Source organism: Ictalurus punctatus, chromosome 3 (assembly GCF_001660625.3).
Source record: "Ictalurus punctatus breed USDA103 chromosome 3, Coco_2.0, whole genome shotgun sequence".
Taxonomy (NCBI): Eukaryota; Metazoa; Chordata; class Actinopteri; order Siluriformes; family Ictaluridae; genus Ictalurus; species Ictalurus punctatus.
Window position 1 is genome coordinate 24,515,425 of NC_030418.2, and position 15,582 is coordinate 24,531,006.

Below are 15,582 nucleotides of genomic sequence, written 5' to 3' on the forward strand. Positions count from 1 at the left end.
TTCCTGCTGTTGTTTCCGAATGTGCAATGGCTCCAAATTTCTTACATTTACACTGAGCTACAAGATAATCAGTTTCTATGTCAGTATACACATAGAGATCTGACATGAGATCTGGTAACTATGACTTGTAATGGTCATGCTATCCAGTTTTACTTAGCATTCTTAGTCATTGATGAAAGCCAGTTTTACTCCATTTTAATTAGCATTCATCCTAGTCATTCATACAGTTGGGTTCACTAATCATTTATTCATGGTAGCCAGTTTTACTTACCATTCATGTTAGTCATTCATACTGGTCAGTTTTACTGCGCGTTTATGCTAGTTACTTTTACTCAGAGTACAGTGCATCCGGAAAGTATTCACAGCGCTTCACTTTTTCCACATTTTGTTATGTTACAGCTTTATTCCAATATGGATTAAATTCATTATTTTCCTCAAAATTCTACAAACAATACCCAATAATGACAATGTGAAAGAAGTTTGTTTGAAATCTTTGCAAATTTATTAAAAATAAAAAACAAAAAATGCCATGTACATAAGTATTCACAGCCTTTGCCATGACACTCAAAATTGAGCTCAGGTGCATCCTGTTTCCACTGATCATCCTTGAGATGTTTCTACAACTTGATTGGAGTCCACCTGTGGTAAATTCAGCTGATTGGACATGATTTGGAAAGGCACACATGTCTGTATAAGGTCCCACAGTTAACAATGCATGTCAGAACACAAACCAAGCCATGAAGTCCAAGGAACTGTCTGTAGACCTCCGAGACAGGATTGTATTGAGGCACAGATCTGGGGAAGGGTACAGAAACATTTCTGCAGCATTGAAGGTCCCAATGAACACAGTGGCCTCCATCATCTGTAAATGGAAGAAGTCTGGAACCAGCAGGACTCTTCCTAGAGCTGGCCTCCCTGCCAAACTGAGCGATCGGGGGAGAAGGGCCTTAGTCAGGGAGGTGACCAAAAACCGATGGTCACTCTGACAGAGCTCCAGCGTGTCTTTGTGGAGAGAGGAGAAATTTCCGGAAGAGCAACCATCTCTGCAGCACTCCACCAATCAGGCCTGTATGGTTGAGTGGCCAGACGGAAGCCACTCCTCAGTAAAAGGCACATGACAGCCCGCCTGGAGTTTGCCAAAAGGCACCTGAAGGATTCTCAGACCAAAGTTTGAATAAAGATTGAACTCTTTGGCCTGAATGGCAAGTGTCATGTCTGGAGGAAACCAAGCACCACTCATCACCTGGCAAATACCATCCCTACAGTAAAGCATGGTGGTGTCAGCATCATGCTGTGGGGATGTTTTTCAGCGGCATGAACTGAGAGACTAGTCAGGATCAAGGGAAAGATGAATGCAGCAATGTACAGAGACATCCTTGATGAAAACCTGCTCCAGTGCACTTTGGACCTCAGACTGGGGCGAAGGTTCTTCTTCCAACAGGGCAACGACCCTAAGCACACAGCCAAGATAATGAAGGAGTGGCTACAGGACAACTCTGTGAATGTCCTTGAGTGGCCCAGCCAGAGCCCAAACTTGAACCCGATTGAACATCTCTGGAGAGATCTGAAAATGGCTGTGCACCGACGCTCTCCATCCAACCTGATGGAGCTTGAGAGGTCCTGCAAAGAAGAATTGGAGAAACTGCCCAAAAAATAGGTGTGCCAATCTTGTAGCTTTATACACAAATGTAGCTTTATACACAAAAAAGAGGCTGTAATCGGTGCCAAAGGTGCTTCAACAAAGCATTGAGCAAAGGCTGTGAATTCTTATGTACGTGTGCTTTTTTTTGTTTATTATTTTTAATAAATTTCAAAGATTTCAAACAAACTTCTTTCATGTTGTCATTATGGGGAATTGTTTGTAGAATTTTGAGGAAAATAATGAATTGAATGCATTTTGGAATAAGGCTGTAACATAAGAAAATATGGAAAAAGTGAAGCGCTGTGAATACTTTCCGCATACACTGTAGGTTGTGTATTAAGCCTCCTTGTGTTCTCTGTCAGGTTAACTTTTTTTTTTTTTTAAAGCTCATTTGCAATCAGAGTGAATTATTGGTATTTTACATTTTCCTCACATGCTAGTCTATTTTACTCAGCCTTCATGTTAGTAATACATGCTAGTCAGTTTCCTTCTAGACAGTTTTTGATATTTGAGCCAGTTATGATTTATACCATTTTCACACTCATCAAACTGAATTGTGCTGTGTGGATGAGGTCGGGGTCATCCTGGAAGAGATCAGGATAGAAATATTTCATAGGATAAAGGTGATTAGTAAAAATATCTTTGTATTTATACATTTAGCTTATTATCAGTGTTCATTAGTGCCATTCACACTATTCTTTTCCCGATTAACCTGAACTGAAGAGATATCTTGGACAAGTGTATTCCTCATAATGGGCTTTTTTGTATGTGTGCTTTTGAGACAGACGCAATGGAAAAGACACCTGAAGGGACAGGAAGATGATGGTGCACAGCATGGCTTAATCTAGAGATGTGTGCAGTATGCTCCACATTATATAAGCTGCTCAAAGAGTGTGAAAATTGTCATTGACTGTGCCAGGGTTAGTGTGCAGGGAAATCCTCATCACCACATGCCGCTTGTAGCCAGCCAATGGCCTGTGGCACACACACAGGAGGACGATGGGCTAGTTTAGAGAAAGCTCAGTTGTGACTGAACCCTCTTTATGCTCTGTTAGTGACGCACACTGTGTAGCTGAACTTAGATGACTTTTTTAAAAACACATGTCCACAAATGAGTACACATATATATACACTAACACCCCCCCACACACACAGTCTCTCACACACTCACACACACACACACACACACAGTACTTTGACTCATCCTCTGATTACTAAAACTAAAGTCTTAACTAGAAATCGTTTAATCTATCTTAAAATTATTTATCTGTTGCTGCTTGGCTGCCCTTGAAAAATTGCATTAGGAGTCAACATCTGTAATGACACACTGAAACCTGACTATTTTTGTAGTGTACACATGTCTATAAATTACAATTGCTACAGAGACTAATGAAAAGTCATTATCTGTTATTCTGGACTTTTGCTGAATGAGTTAATGCAGTTGTTATGGGAAGAACTTTGTCAAACCATGATGAGATCATTTATGATAACAATCACATCAGTCCTGGTGTGAGTGAATGAAATTGTTGAAAACTCATTAGCAGTTAAAAAGAGCAGAAGACTCCATTTTAATATGATTGATATCGTTCATATTTGTTTATCAAATTAAAGAGCCAATAAAATCATCTTCTTGGTATTATTTTTTATTTTCATTATTATTATTGTCAATCAGTTCATTATTATATTCATTTGGGGTTAAAAATTATCCAGGGTAAGTTAATAGTATTTTGTAATATTTAGATGTGTTACTAATGCTGTCTCCCGATGTTTGGGAGCCAGATAAAGGGAGTGGTGATATTTGATTATAAATACAGTATTACAGTACTTTTATACAATATACAGTATAATTGATTACAATATTATGGTACTCTATAATATGAATAATTCTTTTTTGTTAATATGTTTTGTTTGTTGGATCCCACAGGACGCAGTTAAACACGTTAATTAACTTGCCTTTATAGTCTTCAATCATTCATCCTTAGTAACTGTCTGGTCAGGGTTGAAATTAGGCTATGAATTTGTTTCCATTTTAGAAAACAGAACCAAGTAAATTCTTGGTCATGTACAGACAAAATTAATAACTGTATCAGAGAGAGAGAAAAAAACAAGATCTCTAGACCAATTATGAACTAAACTGATGCAGCTGAGGTTGGGTATCTGTTTACATTATACATATATAAATACAGCTACAGAAAGCCATAGCATTACACCCCTAATAAGTTGGTGTACAGTTACATACATGCATGCTATAATCTTACTAAATATTGTGGCCTCTCTCTCTCTCTCTCTCTCTCTCTCTCTCTCTCTCTCTCTCTCTCTCACACACACACACACTCTGTAACTATCATCTCCAGGCGTTGAACATCTCCATACTTTGAGAAACTGTAGTATTTGGATCACAGTTCAAACTACTCTAGGATACTACACAAAATTCCCAAATATAGCTTGCTAACATACTGTAGCATCAGATAGGCTGCATTCTTTAGATGATGTAAAGACAAACTGATTTACCGTCCAGATAAGCAGATAAGTCAGAAAAATGTTGCAAGCTTTGACCCTCGTCCTGTCACCATTCTTGTAATTTCATATGTGTTGGGTTTGTACAAACCCATACATATTTGTAAAAGACTAGTAGCTGTTATTAATAGCAGCTGCTTAACAATCTTTACTAGATAGAGTTTTACTAAAATACAGCAGTGTACTTTTTTACTCTAGTTGTGTGCTCTGTGTGTTTTAGGTCGGATAGACAGATATATGTAAAACCACTGCAGATGGTTCCAATTGCAGTCTCCGGACCAGTCTGCCACCAACCTAAACAACCAGCCTAAGCGTTCCACCTCTCAGCAGCTCACTCCTCTGGCTAATCGCATTAAGTTTCAAGCTTTAATCCATACCTAGTGAAACTGGAAAAGCACCTACACGCATTCAAACCAAACTTAATTTCATACTCTACGGTTGGTTTCTCTGTCATCTGGAGCTTGAAGTCTTACTCCAAAAGCTTGTCATATGTGGTTCTGTGATGGTGGAACGAGCTACTGACCTACATTCAATTTGTAAAATCACATTTTCAGTGTGAAAAAATTAAAACAGTATTAATTATGTCTGATAAGAAGAAGACAGGAAAATAAACAGATTAAGGTATTATTAACAACAACATTAATAATAATAATAATAATAATAATAATAATAATAATAATAATAACCATCATCATCATTATTTCTATCAGCTTTTTCAGGATTCAGGATCTTGGGTGGTCATTTTTGTAAGTAAATGTTTTTCCTGCATTTGACTGGATTTTTTCACATTCTGTCCATTTCATTCACATTGTTGGCATATTTTTTTTCTTTTGAGTGTGTTTGGATTGCTGGTCAGCTGCTGCTGACTATAAAGTCTGTACTTCGGCAGTATGGTTGTTAATGTTCTATCATTGTTAGTTTTCTGTAAGTGCTATGTCAGTGTTCTGTCAGTGTTCTATTAGTCACTGAGCTCAGTCTGTTTAGGCCCAAACAGCATTTGCTATCAGCATTTGGATTTTGCTCTGTGATGATTTTGTATGAAATTCTAATAATGTTCCTAATATGTGGTGAATTTGTTTGATTTTGATTGATTTTCTCTTGCAATACTGTAAAAAATCATCTCTTAAAAAACGTGCTTTTAATGTTCTTTTCTCGCCTTAGGCATCACTGCACGAGTGTTACATCTATCCTGCGCAACTGGTGAAATTGCAGTTGGCGCTTGTCAGAACCATATGCAGAGCATGTACTTGCCTACTCAGCTACTAATGAACTATAATTAATGTTGGGAATCATTGATTTCATTTTTTAATCATTGACAATAAAAAAAGTTGGTTGAGCTTGAAATATGTTTTTTTAGGTCTAGAAACGATAACGGAGATGTATGATATTATACAGTATATGATAAATTCATCTTGAAAGAAGCTACAGGCCTGTGTGCAGTTTATAAACATAATTCATCACTCCTCATCCGGAACCATAGAAACAATAGTTTAGAGCTCCAAGCCAAACAAAAGACATGTCTCTGCCACTACAGAGAGTGTATAGAGACAACCCAGTATGTGTGAGTAAGTGTGACAGCTTGTCTCTGGCCTTCTGCTCAGAGACAGTGATGAACTTCTGAGTTATAATGTCTAATGTATGAAATCTTGTGAAGCCATATTCACCGGTGTTGGATAAAAGAGAAGGAAAGTTTGACCTGAGTGGTTAGATAATATTCTTTTTCCTAAAACTTTCACAATCTCTGAAAGAACAATGTTTTATTCTGTCTATCTGTCATCTGTTAAAAAAGAACAAAGCGTGGAATAAATTGAGAGTGAAAGCAGAAACAGATATATATTCTTACAGATAGATAGTTTTCACAGGTGGCCGAGAAGTTTTAAAAGGTTTCAGAATGGTGTAGCAGACTCATGTCTGATCAAAATGTTTGAAGATGTCTTCTATTACAATTAGCAATAGGGAGGCTATGAGCTGTAGTGACGTACAAGGTGGAACTATTAACCAATCATATGGACAAGCTATTTCTGCAAGATGCTCAATTAAACATAGCTAATTTTCTTATAAAACTGCACAACTTATACCGGAGACTACTATTTTCATTTTTATTATTTTGTCACTCCAAATATTGACTTTGTTTCATTTACTACTGTTTATTGCGCTTTACAGTATTTTACTGGACAGGATGCCAACCCATCGCAGGGCACAAGCGCACACACATTCACACAGTAAGGACATTTTGGAAATGCCAATCAGCCTACAACACATGTTTTTGTACTGGGGAGGAAACAAGAGTACCCGGAAGAAACCCCCGAACCACGGGGAGAACATGCATACTTTGCACACATAGGGAATCAAACCCCCAACCCCGGAGATGCACCCACTATCCATGATCCATAATTTTTTGGTTTTTATTTTATTACCTAAATAATCCATACATAACTTTCAAGGAACTGACAAAAATGGGACTACGAAAACATATAATATGAAATGCTCAGTGCTGGCAGTTTTAACTATTTAGTTATGTCATTTGGTTTGGTGGAGAACTGACACACTATTAAGGAAATATTTTGTGGTTTGCACACAAGTTGGCAAGCTAAGTGACTAACTTACCAGCAGCTATTAACTCACCTAAATGTCAAAAACCTGGTTCTCTTTTTTATATTCTTAATGTTTCTTGGTTTTATTTTAAGGCAAAATCTTTCTCTGACATTCTGAAGCGGCTTGCTCACACAGTGCTGCTGTTCCCTGCATTCATAATCAATCTTAGTATTTTGTATTAATGAGTCATACTGATGCAAAAATAATATAAGAAAAAAAGTGTGTCTGTTTTCTTACACTATTATTATTGACCTTTTTTTCTCCCTTGCTGGCCTCATGGCCTTAACCAACTACTTGGTTTACTTATGCATAAGGCCAGCCATAGTGATACACACTATGTGCTTTAGGGTGAAAAACTGAATGCTAAACTGGAACATTATGGGGTTAAGCAAGTCTATCATTTAATATGCTTTTATGTGGTGGCACTGCAAACACCCATAATCATGTAAAGATAGACTATGGCATTCATATACACAGCAAGTTTGCACCTCCATACCAGAGTTAAATCAAATATAAATGCAGTGAGTTGGAAAACTGCAGGAGACATCAGAAAGAAAATAACAGAGTGCCTCCTTAAACCAGAAACATAGAAAAACAAACTGGCTAACAATGAGGAGGCTCAGTAAAGGAAGAGCACTCTGAAAAACTTGTCATGAAATCTATATTACCCACACACACACACACACACACACACACACACACACACACACACACACACACACACACAAACACTATTCATTTACTGTAGCGTGCACAGTGGGAATTTTGATTAGCCACTTATTACAGTAGCAATGATATCAGATGTCCTGCTGTGGGATTATGCCAGAAGGAAGTCCTTTAATCAGCCTGCATGGCTTGTGTAGGGCTGAAGCCTGGATTTAGCTAAATTATTTATATACATACAAATATATGAAATGTTATAAATTATTTAATTACACTATTTTTATTTAAATGTATTATTATTATTATTATTATTATTATTATTATTATTATTATTATTATTATTGGGTGGTCAGCATCAAGTTTTTACAGTCACAGGGGGCTGTTACCATGGTAACTCATTTAACCATCTCATAGAGCATATTAAAGATTAATACATTTTCCATGAGAAACCAGTTTTTCTGCTGCTTATGCAAGATTATCTTCTATCTTCTGGAGCTTAGAGCAATTACACTAGACAACACATATTTTGCTACCTGAAAAGTTTTGGATGTATTTTATGGATTTTGGGCTGCTGAGCCTAAAAATGAGCTTGAAATTTTCCTGTCACATACCATTTTTCTGAAATTGAACATTATATTTTGAACCATAGTATTCAACATGGCACTAAAGATTAATTTTCTGTGGAAATTTTTACTGGACGGGATGCCAACCCATCGCAGGGCACAAGCGCACACACATTCACACAGTAAGGACATTTTGGAAATGCCAATCAGCCTACAACACATGTTTTTGGACTGGGGAGGAAACAAGAGTACAAGTCCTGTTTAGACTTCTTTTGTGCAAATCCTGGTGCAGTCAGTGATGAACTTGGTGAAAGTTGTCAAGACACTGTGTTAATGGAAATACGTTAGCAGTGCAACTGGAATCCAAAATGGTGGCCAATTATTTTGTTACACATTTCAGTGAGAAGCATCAGACACTAAGCCAAAATCAACAAAAACAAAATCAAAAACATTTTTAGGTCAGTGGAACTATTTCAATCTGTTAACACTACCTAGTGATTAAACACAATCATTCAAAAGTCAAACTCATTCAATAAAAGTCAAATTTGGGTTTCCCCAAATTCCTACATGATGTAAACAATCTGAAATTAGATTTGTGTTCAATTTAAAGAGCTCTGTTATCTGTCAGAAATTTCTTGCGTAGGAACACTGTAAAAAAAAAAAAAAAAAAAAAAAACGAAAAAAAAAGTGTTGTCCAGTGTTAGGGAAAGTCAAATATCAATTATGAACCTTTCTTACAGTATTAATCTGTATTTATTAGTTCACAATACTTGAGTAAAGGTATTAAATTAAAAAACTCAACAATGAATGAGTGAATCAGTGAGCTGCAATGTTTCATAAAACTGACTACAGTTTGTTTCTGTTCTGTTTAGAGAATACCAGCTCCAAACTTCTTGAAAACTTTTTACCAATAAAGCAGTGTTATCTCTCCAGCTGATACCCAGCTCAGGGAGGAAACTCAGCCCCTAACTAAGTTTTCCGTGTCCTCCCCCTGCTTGTGTTGCTCAGGGGCCAGAAGTGATGCTGTTGTGCTTTTGGTGCCATGCCACACTGATTAATGCGCTTGTTTCTAAACCTCATCCTGTGTAGCACTCAGAAAACAAGGCAATTTTCTATTAAGTTGATTTTCTGCATAGTTATCCATAATTAGACACAACATGTAAGACACATAAACAAAAGCCTTGTAATAGAAGGTGAATTATGCCTTGACTATGATTGTAATTAGATTTCAGCATACTCATGGTAATGCTTAGCTATGCGGTGAATAATAGCAGAACTGTGCTTTTAGCTCTCAATTTCTAAACATGTTCTCACGCCTTCTTTGGCTAATGTTACAATGATGTCTAATCAATTTAATGATTAAGTGGGCTAATTGGAAATTTGGGGAATTTAATTATTAACAGCCAATTGGGAATCTATCTATCTCTCTCTCTCTCTCTCTCTCTCTCTCTCTCTCTCTCTCTCTTTGTGTGTGTGTGTGTGTGTGTGTGTGTGTGTGTGTGTGTGTGTGTGTGTGTGTGTGTGTGTGTGTGTGTTCACACTCTCTCTTTTCTTCTGTTTCAACAACATGGGAACCTTCACAGTTTATCTTTACCTAGGCTTGAATAGTCTTATCTTTAACACATTGCACATTTTATTTTATTTTCTTCCACTTTGATACCATGCTAAACTAAACATATGGCAAATGAATGTTTGCCCTCTATATGTATGTGCTCATTTTATCCTCAGACTAAAGTGAGCAGTGTGAACAGTGTGTGGTTGAGCCAGCATATTCCCATCTTCCCCTTGTCTAGTAAGGCATGCAAGGTTTTTATTATTGCCTGTTTGAGCGGGCACTAGGGATAAGCAGTGGGTTGGTTTGGAGTAATTGCTTTTTCATGGAAATACCTGTTCATATTACCTTAAATACACATCCCGTACTTTGCTTTTATAAGCACAGCAATCATAAAAAAATAATAACTGTGATTATTAGTTTAAGGATCAGAGCAGGCAAATCTAGGCTGTGTGAACCTGGCTCTGTTTATTATTCCATCTGTCTCTCACTCATGCACCTGTCCTGAACATGTGTTACAGCTGTTAGCATGATTTGGTTATGAGTGAATATTTTAGTGACCAATTATAATTTTTAGTAGTTATTGTACTGTCTTGTGGTATTTGCACACATTTACCAGTGCGCTTTATGTAGAAATGTGAAGGTTCCAGTTAGTTCTGTGTTATCTCATGTAGTTAGTGTTTTTTTAAATTATTTTTTTTATTATGTAGCACCATGGTCCTGGAGGAACGTTGTTTCATTTCACTGGGTACTGTACCAGCTGTATATGGTTGAAAGGAAAATAAAGACTTGACTTGAGTTTAGGAGTGAATTCGCAGGACGATCCAATGATAATCTTGAATCTTATTGCCCAGAAGGTGTTTATACTAAATTTCCATAACAGTAATTCCAGCTGGAAGGTTTATATCAATGTGTTCATTGTCCTACATTTTTGGTTCTATAGTAAAAACTTACACAGGGACTTGTTTCGAAGATGTGCCACATAAACAGATTTTTGATGTTAAAGGTAGCACCATGTCCTGGAGAAACTATATTTCATTCCTCACTCTGTGATGAGTCTGTGATGAGAAGGAATGACAATATAGTTGACTTTGACCTGGACCGACATTTTTGTAACTGTTGATATGTTAAAGTTTTTTGTGAGGAGAAGCTTATTTAGCATTGTTGAAAGGAGTCTCCAGTGTCAGCACTTTGTAACAGGGTGTGTCTCAACCAGCCCCCTAGTTCAGTAGTCAGGCACTGATAATTATTTTTAAGTTTTTAATTTTTGGTAACATTTTACAGCGCGAGTACGTAGTCATATCGCCGGAAATTGAGTTATCAGTGTCCCAATGTGTAGTGAGCCAGGGTCATTACCAGTGCCCGAACTCATGTACACCATATACTGATTCACTACCTATGGAACTAGGGAGCTGGTTTAGACCTACCCAACATCAGAGATAACTCAAGTTTTCTTAAAGTTAAGATAAGGAAGTCTCCAGGACCGTGACCCTGTGTAGGATAAGCGTTACAGAAAATGGATGGATGGGTAGAAGTCTTCAGGGCTGAGGGTGGAGGACCTTGTGGTTTCTTTATAGCATGACAAACTGCATTTTTTTGTCTTAATAACTTCAAGAGAGAGAAGAAGAGTGGCTGGTGAGAGAATCACTGTATAAAAGGCATTGAGCAGGCCTTTTGGAATAATGTGCTTAGGACAGACGAATCAAAGATTTGTTTTTTTGGCCACAATAACAGCAGACAGGAGACAGGAGAAGCACTTCATACCAACTGTGAAGCATGGTGGTGAAAATGTTATGGTTTGGTTTTGCTTCGCTGCTTCAGAGACTGGATACCTTGCATTCATTGATTCAACTATGAATTTTGCATCATATCAAAGTGCTTGAAGATAATACGCGGCCATCTGTCGAAAAGTTGAAGTTGAACCAAAAGTGGACCTTTCAACAGGATAATGATCCTAAGCACACTAGCAAGTTCACTAAGGAATGGTTCAAAAAGAAGAAATTGAGGGTTATGGGATGGCCTATTCAAAACCCAGATTTGAATTCCATTGAAATGTTGTGGGGGATGTGAAACAGGCAATATATGCAAGAAAACCCTCAAACATCGTGCAACTGAAAGAATATTGCATGACCATAGAGTGGTCGAAAATTCCAGCAAGCTGATGTCAGAGACAATTATGCAAAATGTCTACAAGAAGTTATTTTTGCTAAAGGGAGCAATACTATCTTCAGAGACCAAGGGTATACTTACTTTTTCCACAGAAGAATATCACATCTTTTGATATTTCTGCTGAATAAATGAATGAAAAAGATTTTTCCTTGTGGTTTTGTTCAAGTATGTCATGTAATGGGGTTGGAGATACAGGCAGACAAATCCAAATCTTAGGGCAATATCAAGGTCATAAAACAAGCAAGGGATGAGGCAATCAGCAAATGGGCTAATCTAGGTGGAACAAAAATCAGAAACGCAAGGACGAAAACAGGATCAATAAACTATGAAACGAGGACCAAAGATCAAAGGCCTGGTACGGGTCTGTTGGAAAACACAGAAACACAATATTTCACCTCAAACAAAGACACACGAGGGGTTTATATATACAACGTAATCAAAGGTGGAAACGAGAACAGCTGAGACATTAGGAAGGAACCAATTACATAACATGGGCAGAGAAAGGAAAGAAAAAAAACACGTCAAAAGTAAACAGTCAATGACTGAAATTTGTGACAAAATATATCAACTTTAGTATACTATATCAAGGCCCTGTTTCAATGATGACCAAATGTTTGCTTGCCCAAATATGTGAAAAAAGGCAACAATTTCCATGGGGTGTACTCGTTTTTTCACATCAATGTAAATGCTAACAAGAATTAATTTATTTCATGGACTTTCCACAACATTAAACTAAACAATAAATTAATAAAAAGTATTTTTAAAATTAACAACAACAACAACAACAATAATAATAATATTAAAAATAATAAATATAGCTGCAAGCAGCAATGGCGGATTCCTCCTCAAGATTGCGGAACATTTAACATTTGACATGGTAGAGAAATGTATCCTGCAGATGCAATATTTCAACGCATTTGGATCAATGGTAGAGTTTAAGTTAATTTTTGCATTTTTCCACAAAAGATCGTTGTAGAAAAAAATCAGGAGTCAGTGAGAATTTTGGAGAATTGCTTCATGCTGAAACAATGCTACTTTAACATTATTTTGACTTTATTCCTGCTGCTATAACATTAATTTGATTTACTCTGTGCTGCTATAACATTAATCTCAATGAAGTGCACTTTTGCTTGATCCAGGACAAACAGTGCCATCTAGCAGACAATAAAGATAATATTCCTTTTAATGTCAGTGTTTTTGGAGATATGAGGTTGGTACCGCACATGGTAACATACTGTAGTGTCCTCTTTGTGTGTGGCACAGATCAAGTGGATAGGTTAATGTTCCATTGATTTATGGACACAAAAAATATGTGCAACAGTTGTGAATTCACCAATATGTAAATAGTTCGGCCAATTTTTATTTGATTCCTTATTGCTATAGAAAGACGTGTATCCCACACATATGTACCACAGTTCAAGTCAATTGGACCTACGGTTCATGAGGAGAAGATTTTTGCGGTTTTGGATAAATTTTCAATGTACTGGAAAATCTATCATGGCGGACATTATGGGTCCCAATAGCGTTTTTGCTCCCCATGAGAAAAAAGGCATGTATACCAATTTTCCTACATTTTGGACTTATGGGGTGGAGGGAACATCATGTAGACTTTGGCTGTGACCTGTAGGGCCACCTATGGGCTCATGTGGGCCACTTGTGGTGTGGCAGTTACTTGTGGCCTGTAGTATCAATGTGCGAAATTTCAAAACTTTTTACTGTTTTTGGCCACTTATAAGAATAAGAATACTAACCATAACCATAGGTTTCCTCCTGACTGAGGAATCCTAATCCTAATATTATTATTATTATTATTATTATTATTATTATTATTAAAATAGATTAAAAAATATATATACTAACTTTTATCATTAGGAAACTGCTGTATTATAAGAAATCAACTCTGTGGTTATTATTAACTCAGGCTTATGTCCGGCTGCATCTCACAACCTTGTTGTTGATTATTTTTCTATAACATCACACGCTTAAGCTATCTTAATTCCTTACTTATTAATGTAGATTATGGATCAGACCCAGGCTTGCTCCATCATTGTGAAACATGTATAGCTGTTATATTTGGTAACATGATTTGGTTATGAGTGAATATTTTTGTGTCAGACACTATTCTTGACCACTTGTACTTTGAGAAAAAAAAGAAAGAAAGAAAGAGAGAAATCCATAGCTGAGACGTGACATAAATTCCTCATGCATGTTCGTTACCATCTTGATTCTACATGCATGAATTTTTCATAACTGGAAATCCTCTAGAGGAGTTGATCTCTTGTGGCTTCTGATTCTGCAGGTATCTAGCTGGCTATCTTTGACGGACTAAGTAGACCGTGTCTGAGTCTTTGCTGTCCCACACAAGCTGTGCCACTGATGTTAAATCTGTGCCCACCCGCTGAGCTCAAAACAGAAAGAAATATGTCCCTTTGTAAAACATCTAACAAAACAAAAAAAAAAACAACCCAGCTTGTTTTATATTCTGTTACTTGCCATAATATTTATGTTATTTATACAGATTTATAAAGATATGTTAAGAGGTAACTATTTTCTGTAGTTTGAGGGGTTTGCTTCTATTCAGTGACGCAATAGCTGCAGAGACAGTACCATATAATTGCAGAATGGATTTATTCAGGCTTGTCTAAGAGCCACAGTCGTAATCCATAGGAGGTGTCAGAGTACCAGCAGTTGGTTTTAGCATAGGCAGATGCATAAAGCAAAACAACAACAAAAAACAAATAAAATGGATCCTCCTGATTCAAATAAAAACATTATTAGAAATAGGAGGATGTGAAGAAAAGAAAACAGGCTGCAGGAAACTGGAATCAATAAATTATATTCACACAAGATAATAATGTAATTATGAGACATGGATTAACAGTAATCAGGTGAGTCATAGTGATGTTGAAAGTTCTGAGATATAAAGTTGTCCTATTAATATCTGCTTCTAGTTTGCACTGTGCATTTTATATGTGCACTCACCAGCCGGCTCTAATAGGAACAGCTGTGCCACTGCTCATTCATGCAATTATGTGGCAGGAGTGCAATACATAAAATCATGCAGGTACAAGACAACAGCTTAATTTTGATGTTCACATCAAACTTTATGATGGGAAAAATAAAGTGATCTCAGAGACTTGGACTGTGGAGTAGCTGTTGATGCCAGACTGCCTGATTTCTGTATTTCAGAAATTGCTGATTTTCACACTCAACAGTCTCTAGAGTTTGCACAGAATTGTGTAAAAACAAACAAACAAATAAACAAGCAAGCAAGCAAACAAACAAAAAACATCTATTGAGCAGCAGTTTTGTGGAAATGCCTTGTTGATGAGGAAGGTCAGAGTAGAATGGCTAGACTGATTCAAGCTGACAGGAAGTTTACAGTAACTCATATAACCACCCTTTACAACCATGGTAAGCAAAAATCATCTCAGAATGTACATACAACATGCTGAACCTGGATGTGCTACAACAGCAGAAGGCCACATTGTCAGCCAGGAACAGGAATCTGTGACTACAGTGGGCACAGGCTCACCAAAAGCATTGGAGATTAGAAAGACATGGCCTGGTCTTTTTCCAGTCTTCAGCTGCCTAGTTTCTGTGAACCAAAATCATTCAGATCACATATTTTCCCCATTCTGATATTTATTAACTGATACATAACTCAGTGATATTAAGCTCATAGTGATATTAATGCATTAATATAATTGTCAGTCTTATTAAATGGTAAATGGCGCACTTATATAGCGCCTTTATCCAAAGCGCTTTACACTGTGTCTCATTCACCCATTCACACACACACTCACACACCAGTGGTAGCAGAGGTGCCATTCAAGGTGCTAACTTGCCATCGGGAGCAACTTGGGGTTCAGTGTCTTGCC

General features: G+C 37.0%; 1 protein-coding gene across 2 annotated transcripts in view; it reads left to right on the forward strand.

Annotated features, from left to right (window-relative positions):
• LOC108262825 (gamma-aminobutyric acid receptor subunit pi) overlaps nucleotides 1–15,582 on the forward strand; it is a 61,000-nt gene that overhangs the window by 16,502 nt on the left and 28,916 nt on the right. The window lies entirely within an intron of this gene.